A 9361-nucleotide genomic window follows, 5' to 3' on the forward strand; every position below is an offset into this window, starting at 1 on the left:
GAATGATTGTAGATCATATATATATAATGTCTAAAAATTTTTATATTTATATGGATAGCATTTAATTATTAAATAGCTCAAGAAAAATATCACTTTTATTATTTTTATTAAATCATTATTCCATTTGATATGTAATCGTAGCTAGAGTGCTTTGACGTTTTATTTTAAATATTTTTTTTTAAAATAAAAAATTATAATGCCAGTTTTATTCTACACCTAGCACGTTAAGGTTAATATGGGCTTTTCTGATTTTGATTTATTTGTTCATCAAATGATAATACATTTGTGTTTATCATAAATCAGCCTTCATGGAACACAGTTGGCGCTCAACATATAAGGTGGGCTTGGTTTAGCTCAACTGTCTGAAAGCCGTGACTTTTTTTAGAGTGACCCGTTAGCTTTACTCATTGAGTTGTAAGCTATGTTATACTAACTGTCGAGCGGACCTGCCAAATTGTCTTAGCGAACTAACCTGTCAAACTTGTCTTATCATTCAATCTAATGAACTGACCAATTAGACACACTAGCCTAGCTCGACTGTAAGATTTGAATCTTACTTTTTTCCTCTTATCGCAATCCCGCTCTATTTCATGTGATCTTGTCTGTGATGTCTTCTTGATCTGGAGATGGACAATCTTGCAAAAATATTTCTTTCCTCTCTTTCCTTCCCGCTTTGTTGCCTTCCTCTTTTGTGCGAGCCGACTTCCCAATCAAGTTCTTGCTTTCCCTTGCCGCTTCAAGTTACCGCATCAAATTCTAATATATGTGAGGTTGAAGGGATGGTTGTCTCGCCTCATCTCGCTCGCACCTACAGCCGCCAATCAAGTAGCTCTCCCCCTCCCTAAACTTCCTTCTCTTGAAGCTAGTCGAGAGCATAGGACCAAAACTGCTCTCTCTTCCCTTATTTTTTTCCCTTTAAGATTCTTAAAATAGTTTCTTCTTTTTCTTCTTTTATATATATATAATAATAATAATAATAAATTTTATATGTTCAAAAAATAAAATATGTTAATTATGTTACTTCTAACCCAAGAAATAATTACGTTTAATTGCATATTTATTCATACACTTGATTAGATGTAGTGTTGGACCATCTAGTTAACGTTGGTTGAACCTACTTTGATTATTGTAGAAGAACTGTCCATAAATGAGGAAATTGCGTGTGAAGAGGTGATTCCAAACATTAATTTTGGTATGGATAAAGAGAATTCGTCTTTGAGACATTCCTACTTCCTATCTCGAAAGTCAATACAAATGTAAATTTATTCATTCTTCTTTTTTAACTGGCACAACATTAACTAACTAGGAAGGGTATTTTTTTTCTCTGATAAAATTGGTCTTAATCAGTTTCTTCACTTTTGTGATTACATGTCCAATCTCCAATTTCATTCATCGACGGTCTTTCTTAATTGGTATAGCACCAGGTTGTTTATGAGTTGCCAACTTAGATGCTAGTCCTGACATTCTTCACAACTCTAGACAAAATAATCATTAAAATCTATAAGTAACTTGACTAGGCCATTAGTCTCAAGTTCGTTCAAAAAAGAATTTATAAAAGTTGGCTTAGGATTGTCATGACTTCCCAAATTTATTCCTTCAATTCATTAATAATTGATTTAATTTTTTCTTCTAGTTCAAGAGGTGCATCCCAGCTTGAGCTTTCATCTGAATCATCCAAAATTTCTAAACAAACATCAACACTAGAATGAGTACATTCTAAAAAATCTTATTTGGTTTCAAACAGTCAGTAACAAAAAAGTAATATTTCTTATCATTAATTAGTCATACAGTGGTGAATCTTATACGAGCTCTTGACTTGGCTTCTCTGCGTTTAGTATCACAAAAAATTTTAATAATGTGTGATTACCTCTTGGACCATGTGTTTGGTATTAAACTTTTTTTTGCTAATTTAGTAGCACAAGAAAAGTATCAATCGAAATGGAGTTCTATTAATTTATATGAAATTTCATATTCAAGCTCAACATCTTTTTCAAGAACTGTAAACTTACGATTAGGTGGTCATTTAAATCTTGTAATAGGTTATAGAGGTGGTCATTTAAATCTTTGAAAAAGATGTAATAGGTTAATAGTCTTATAGTTCTAACACCTGATCGTAAGTTTATAGAGGTGTAAGACTATTAACCTATTACTTGGGGTTCGTTTTCGTCTTTTGATGATGTTTTTTATTTTTCTTTCTCTTTTTTTTTCTTTTGTTGCAATTTCATTTTCAATCTTTTCTTTTATGAGATTTTTTCTTTCTTTCTCGTACAAGTTTTCAGTTGTAATTATCTTTATTGAAAGATTGTTTGCTTTATTGTTGTGTAGTTCACTGCATCTTCATAAAACCTAACTTTATGTACTGAGAATGATTGTAGATCATTCTTGATGTAATATTTACTTGGGTTACTCTTTGTGGAGATGAAGTTGTGAGACCCTTGTCCACCATTACTTAGTGGTTTTCCTGTCTATTACTATCTCCACAAAGAGTAACCCCTTTGCTTGGGATTTTGTTGGAGCTTACATCCCATTTAGTAGTTGTATAACCCTACTTGTGTTGTCCTGTCACCACCTTCTTCTTTTTGATGGCTTAGAAGGAGATAGTTTAGAGCCTTTTTTTTAAGATAATCCCTTGCCCAATGTGATCCATCACAAAGAAAGCATTTGTTGTGTGGTTTATTTTTGTCATTTTTAGACTTCCATTTGTCTTTTGCCTTTAATGAAGTCGATTTTTGGAGGGTCTCTTCCTTGTGTTGATCCATGTCTTCCCCACCTTTGACATGGGTACTCTTCTTTTCTTTAGGCAATGTGAACTCTTTTTATTAATTAATCAGGCTTTCAATGACTGCGATGGCAATGGAAAGATCTTGCACTCTGCTCCTCCTAAGCTCAATCTTTTCCCACTGTTGGAGTCCATCCATAAAGTTGAATAGTGCATCCTTGTCAGATATGTTAGACATTTCAGGGACCAAGCTAGTAAACTCCATAATATATTCCTGAATCGAGCCTGGTTGCTTAAGCTTGCTTGAGCCTTTGCAACAGGGCTCTAGCCTCTTCCTCCACATTTTTTGTGATAAAATTTCCTCTTTAGCTCCCTTTTAAAGTCATCAAAAGTGGATATAACGTACATATCTTTCTTGATATCTCTTCGTCTTCTTCTTCACCGCAATATAGCAAAGTCTGAGAAGTAAAGAGTTGTGAATTGTATTCATGCCTCTTCATCCGTAATCCTGATCGCTACAAAGTATTGCTCAAGTCCCCATAAAAAATTTCCCACTTCATTAACATTGCGAGCTCCTCCAAAACTCTTTGGTTTTGGCACTTCAATGCGCTTAGATTCGAAGGTATGATGGTTCGTAGATGTTGCTAGTGCTCTATTGCAAAGTGAAATGTCTCCACGTACCTCCTTCAAGCTAGGACGTACGCCACTCATCTCATTTTCATGGGCTTTTCGTACCTTCTGGTGCTCTCCCGTCAAGTCCTCTAGCATCTTTGTCATTTGGTCCCTGAAGGACTTCTAAGGTTGGAGCATCATGTTTTTGATCGTCAAATGGATTGTGATGTCCTCCACCTCGAGTCCTTCAACCTTTAGACCAAGATCCTTTATCTGGGATTCCATGTCATTTATTGCTTCCTCCACCGGAACAAGGCACAAATCAAAGTCGTGCATGATCTCCTTGGACCTCCCATGTGGTTTGGATGCCCTTGGATCTCATTGCTCCTGAAAACCTCACCCTTGTTGAGATGATTCCAAAATAGTGGCTTCATACTCCATTACATGCTCTTTGACGCTCGTTGTCATACCTTCCAAACAAGGTTATGATACCAACTATCACAGATTGACTTATCTCAAGTCACCGTGCGGGTTAGCGCTCTTCCTTAGCACTAAATCAGCATAACCCTCATAACTCTCAGTCTTGTAAGCACACAACTCTCTTGTAAGAAGAATAGGAAGAAGTATTGAAGAAAGGAATACTTCACTAAGAATGATTGATTACAACACTTGAATGCTTGGAACGCTAAATGGTTCTTAGATGAAGGCTTGGATGGTTCAAAATGAGGGAATGACTTCTATTTATAGTACTCCCAAGTCTAAGAGAACTTTCTAGATTACATTAGAAAAATCTAGCTTCTAGATAGTTCTAGATAGTTCTGCACAATTTTCTTATATACATACATGACCTTGGATCTTTCTAGGTTATTCTTGAGTTCTCCTTGGATCTTTTTTTCTAACATTGTCTAGAATGTGATGGAGTCTTCTAGAGTTACTTGGATTACTCTCATCCATTTGGTTTTTTCTTAAATTTTTCATCCCATGATTGTTTTGCCAATTTCTGAAATATGGCAAAGCGTGACACAACGATATAGTTCTTCCATGGATTGTTAGACTTCTACTCACTATGTCATCTCACTTCTGCATCGTTCGTCAAGTTTCCCATATGTGGCATTAAGTTTTGTCCTTCTTTGTTTGTTGAGCCTGAAAAGTGGTGTCAAGTTTTCACTAGGAGGTCCAAGATGCTGCTTGTTCGGTTGAACTTTATTTTCCACACATAGGGGCACCTTGGTGCTTCATAAAGTGGAGTCTTGGTGCTCTTCTCTCGGATGGGAATGGCATACATGCCTGATGGGAGGCGCATTGGCACCGTTTGGGAGGTGCCTAGGTGCCTTTGAAATGGAATTGGGTACCTCCCTTATGTTAGCTCCTATGTATGACTAAGGCATCAATAAGAACTCATGAATTATACACAAAAAAATATATAGAAAAATACAAGTAAGGTACAAATAGTAAAAGACAAGAAAATATAGAAAAATGTGTCACAAATTTCACTCACATCACTTGTTCTCTAACAATTTCTATTTCCTCCCCTTGGGTCTCTAAAAAATGCTTGAGAAGAGCCTTTGAATGCCCAAAGATCTATCTTTTGTAGTTACGACGATGCTACACATATAGGAATCGTCCTGACTTCTAATGTTGGTTGACCAACGCAGGAGTTCCTCCTTAGAGCGCTAGACTTATCGTCTTGCTTTTGAGTTAGGAGCTAGATTTCCCACAAATGACTATAAGCTTTGTGGAGAGTGGAGCCAAAATTTTCGATAAGCAGCACAAGGGTTTTGTTTGCTCTGCTTGGAGACGTGTGTCACAACTGAGAGATGACGCCTTGGTGCAAAAAAGTGGTGTCATACTTCCACGGGTGTGGCGCCTTGGTGCCACTTACTAACAACAAACATTTTGGTTTTCTGCTTGGAAGTGAAGTCTATGCATGGTGATGCACCAACTCGCATCCTTAGGGAGCCACATTTTCACCAAGTGATAGAATGGGGTCCCACATGTACCTCTTATGCTTCCTTAAACACATGTAACATGCAAATAACATACAAAACACCTAAAAAAACACATATGATACCAGTAACAAAACAATTGCCAAAAAATACACATATTTCACGCGCATTAGATATATAATCTTATATATGTGTGCTAAACTTTTGTACAATATTATAGACAATAAATCACTACTCTATCACCGTGAACTTTCCAACATGCAACAATAATAATGTATAGTAAAAAATAAATAAAAATAACATACATTCTCAGATATCGCCCCTGTAGTCTAATAAATATCACTCATTTGATAAAATATTTATCTATTAATGATTGTCTACCAAATTTGATAACATTTTTTGCATTCAAATGTTAATTTTTTCTTATCCAATGCATCATAAAAGTTGGAATAGCAAAAAAGGCATAGCTACAATATATAAATTATTCTCCCATTTATTTTAAAAATTGAAATTTAATTATAAAAATATATATTTATTCCATATTTCGATATGGAGTAAACTTATGAATATATTTATTGGGAATATATAATATATATATATATATATCATTAATTTTTATTATGAGACTATAACAAGGTCAATTTTTATGTCGGCTGCCACCATCTTACCGTCGAAAAATCTGCTTACCATTTCAACGGCGTGAAAATTTACGCTGCGAAAATTTCAAACCATACAGATAGCACAAAAATTCATGAAAATTAAATAAGTCAAATAGTAGTTTATGCGTGTAAAGGACTTTCACAGTAATAGAAATAATATTATAGATTAAGGATGCGTTTGGGTAGTTTGTGAGTTTCAGGATAGGTTTATCCCGAAACTCGACTCGAGGGCGGGCCGTTGGGTCGGCTCACGGCCTGTGTTTAGTATAAAAACCCAAACACAGTTTCAAATAAGCTGGTGAAATGCGCGAACCAAACGGTATGACGGTACTTATAAGCTGCCCTTAAATAGTTAATGAAGTGCTTATTTGAGATCATTTTTATATTTTATATTTTGTATTTATTTAACTATTATTTTAAAATATATGTATTCAATGTTATATTTTCATATATTTTTTATATTTTATTTTTTAATAATAAATTAATATATTGTTCATAACAAATTTAATGTCATTTTTATATGTTATTTAAAAATTATTTTGAGTATTTTTAAAAATAATTAAATATAATACAGCATATCAAATATTTTTTATTTTAATAAATAATATAAAATAGTAAAATATGAATAAAGGATCGTTCTTAAAGGTTGATGAATTTGCCACGCAAGACCTTTTAAGCGCACGTGTGAAAGCTCACTTGCAGAACAAAATTACATATTAATATTCTTCGATAAGATATTATTTTATAAAAGAGGCATTTACATACAAACCACCCTATTCTTATTCTTATGTATTTACATATCTATCACATAAATTTTACTTTTTACATTTATACAACCCAAGCTATCCTATCACATAAAAAGATATTACTATTTTGATTTTAAGAGTCTGTTTGTGGCAGCTATAGCTTATTGAATAATCTGCTGATAAGCTAGATAAGATGGTTATTACAAATTTTTATTTTTTTGGAAAAGTCAGACCATTGTCAATAATAAACTCTCACCGCACGTAGATAGGTGCGGTGTGAAAACGCAGTTTTCTGCGTTTTGGAAACGCATAAGCTGTCAAATGCAGTTTACCCAAACAGGTCAGGTGTGTTTTCAAAACGCCACCACACCAAATAAGCTGCCACGAACGGGCCCTAAATGGTAAAATATATTTTTTCAAGCATTAGAAAATGAACTATATATAAAAATCAAAATTTTGGCGTTAGATACGTAAATACCTATATACATAAAAATTGAGTGGTATGTATGTAAATCTTCCTTTATAAAAAAAGGATTTATTGTAATTTATTTATACTAAAGAATAAATAATTTCTAATGGATTAGTCAATTTTGCTATTTTAATCCAGAGGTTATTTTGATCTTACTGTAGCCGATCAAGACGAGGACAAAACATTATAGAATGTATTATGATGATAACGTTTCTTCAATTTTTGGTCAAAGCAATCTACCTATATTAAACTTATTATTATGCATAAATCTGGTCATAAGACATTTTTTTATATATTTTTATTGAAACGAACTCACTTGTTAAAGTGATTAAATAGAGCTTGTTTGCCGAAATGGTTGAATCGAGCCCGCTATTGAAGTGGTGAATCTAATTCACCTGCCGTAGTGGTTGTAACAATTTCTCTCGAAATGAGAGCCTAACACATTTGTACGATGACAACTATTGGAGAATGTCATCATTACTAACATGGCATATACCAATCCATTAACAAATAAGCCACCTGACATTTGGGACCTCATCATTTCATCCAAATATTAGAGATTGGCGACTTACTGGTATCGTCTGACACCCACATTATAGTGGTCCTTTCATCAAGACACTTGGGGGGGAGGGGATTACTTTTCATCATGACACCCGAAGTGGCTGTATCAATTTTTCTCTCTTACTTTTTTCTTCCTAAACAGAATTCTTTTCTTTCTCATTCTAAAATCTTTTAACTTGGGAAATCTTTAGGTGTTTGATTTATTCGACTCACTAGAAATAAGAATTCAATACATTTTTAATGTTCCCTCTCAAGACTCTCATTCATCTCTCTATCTATCTCTCTCTCCCTCGCGCTCTCTCTCCATCATTTTCACTCTATAATATAAGGTCTTTATCGGGTTGTACGCACCCACGAACAATATGAGTCGCTGAGTCTCAAAATGATTCAATATTCTGAAAGGTGCGGTGAGTTTTTAGAGTTTCTACACAAACTCTACAAAAAGATCCTTTTCGCCTGGAGTAGGATTAAGGAGAATGATGGATCACATCAAGGAATACATGCATCATCGTTTCAATAAGCTAAATGATGACATGATAAAGGCTATGTCAGATGTAAGGGAAGGGTCGATATCTCTTTCTCGAGTCAAATCAAGGACATGCATTAGATCATCAAGATCAATGGCTTGTAGACAAATATTACTGTAAACACAATTTTTTTCACACATAGTGAATCTATCAAGTGAAGCATGACATCACATAGCATAAGGTATTCTTTTCTTATAAAAGCATACATTCACATGCCTTATCGACTTTCTCTGAGAAATGCAATTAAAAATGCCTCAAATAGATTATTAGATAGATCATCACTGTGATTGCCAATAGCATGACTGTTAGGCGGGTAAATGCATACAAATTTCGTGGTATGTGTGCTAATCTTCATGAGAAAGCAAAAATTTAATTATGTTGTATGCAACCCCCTTTTCTATTTTGTCGAAATGTTTCCATCAGGACATAGTGGCCCATGCTACCCTCATAATGATAAATCGCCAAAGAGAAAACATAGAAAGAGCTTCCATTCATAAACCACTATAAGGGATTGTATGGTACCAACATTTGGTCTGGTTTGATGTGCAATTAACTTTGATCCGGCCAAATCACAACCATAGCATGCCATTGTCAGGGTTTTTCATAGCTAATGCATCCTGAGAGAAATTTTTTGCATATCAAGAACCCAACATGTTATGTCGAAGCACCATAGAAGGGAGAAAAATATTATGCATATAAAGAACATAATCATAGCATCTTCTTCACCATGTAAGCAAGTAGATGCACCCTGTGAATGCAAAAAAATTTCAATCCGTCCCCCATAAAGTAGAAAGCATTCATGCCTCACAAAAACCAACTACAGTTAAAAAATAAAATAAAATAAAAAAGTAAACCTGAAGCTATGATTTCAAACAACAACAGGCCAAAAACTTGAATCCAAGGCATAGAAACAGAAAGGAAGCCATAATAGAGAAAATCCGTGTTGTTCGTATATTTCATATGATGAGGAATTGAACCTCATACAAGCGAAAGAAAGGACAAGATGAAAAAGATATATGGTTCGAAAATCAGAAAGGGGAAAATCGTTCGAACGGAGAATGTGAGAATGTTACCGCAAGAGAAAGGCTAGCAATCCCACCATAAATATAATCTCATCACCCG

The sequence above is a fragment of the Phalaenopsis equestris genome, unplaced genomic scaffold (genome assembly GCF_001263595.1).
Source record: "Phalaenopsis equestris unplaced genomic scaffold, ASM126359v1 Scaffold000240, whole genome shotgun sequence".
Classification (NCBI taxonomy): Eukaryota; Viridiplantae; Streptophyta; class Magnoliopsida; order Asparagales; family Orchidaceae; genus Phalaenopsis; species Phalaenopsis equestris.